The following is a 1,439-nucleotide window of genomic DNA, read 5'->3' as shown; positions in this document are numbered from 1 at the left end:
GCACACGCGTGTGCCTCCACACGCGCAGCCCCTGAACACGCTCCTGCGCTCAGAGCCACTTGCACACGCATGCAGGGCGGCGTCCACACGCCTGCACACGCGTGTGCACGCGTGTACAGGTGCTGCACACACCTGCTTGCACACACACCTCCCGGCACACGCATGTGCATCCCATCCTGACACACGCACGCGTGTGCAACCCCATCCCTGCACACAGCCATGTCCACACACGCGTGTCTGCATCCCCGCACACGCGTGTGCGATGCCTTCACATGCCAGCACACGCGTGTGCAACCGTCTCCGTGCACACAGCCATGTCCACAGGCACACGTGTGCACACCCATCCCTGCTCACACCTCCCTGTACACGCACACGTGTGTACAACCCGTCCCTGCACACAGCCATGTGGATGCACACGCGTGTGCAACCCCATCCGTGCAAACAGCCATGTCAACACGTGTGTCTGCACCCCTGCGCACATCCACATGCAAGCACACGCGTGTGCAACCATATCCTCACAGCCATGTACACGCACACGTGTGTCTGCATCCCTGTGCACACCCACACGCGTGTGCAAGCCTCTCCGTGCAGACAGCCACGTCCTCCACACATGTGTCTGCATCCCAGCACGCCTGCACACGCGTGTGCAACCCTGTCCTTGCACACAGCCATGACCACACACGCGTGTCTGCACCCCTGCACCCCTACACATTCATGCACACGCGTGTGCAACCATTTCCATGCACACAGCCATGTCCACGCACATGCGTGTGCAACCCCAGCCCTGCACACACCTCCCTGTGCCCGCACACGTGTGTACAACCTCTCCCTGCACACGTACACGTGCATACACACGCGTGTGCAACCCCTTCCCTGCACACCCCCATGTGCACACACACGTGTGCAACCATCTCCGAGCACACAGCCGTGTCCACACACACACGTGTGCACACCATCCCTGCTCACACCTCCCTGTGCATGCACACGTGTGTACAACCTGTCCCTGCACACATCCACACGCACGCACACGCGTGTGTGACCACCTCCGTGCACACAGCCATGTCCACGCACACGCATGTGCCACCCCATCCCTCCACACCGCCCTGTCCTTCCACACGCGTGTGCGATGCCGTCCCTGCACACACATCCATGTGCACGCACACGCGTGTGCAAACCCATCCGTGCACACAGCCACGTGCATGTACACACTTGTGTGAACCCCAGCACGCATCCCCGCACATGCACACGCGTGTGCAACCCCTTCCCTGCACACAGCCATGTCCACACGCACACGTGTGTGCCACCCCATCCCTCCACACAGCCCTGTCCTTCCACACACGTGTGCGACCCCATCCCTGCACACACATCCACGTGTAGGCACATGCGTGTGCAAACCCATCCATGCACACACCTCCATGTGCACGCACACGCGTGTGCAA

Source organism: Charadrius vociferus, unplaced genomic scaffold (genome assembly GCF_000708025.1).
Source record: "Charadrius vociferus isolate BGI_N301 unplaced genomic scaffold, ASM70802v2 scaffold2027, whole genome shotgun sequence".
Classification (NCBI taxonomy): domain Eukaryota; kingdom Metazoa; phylum Chordata; class Aves; order Charadriiformes; family Charadriidae; genus Charadrius; species Charadrius vociferus.
This window is presented reverse-complemented; position numbering follows the sequence as displayed.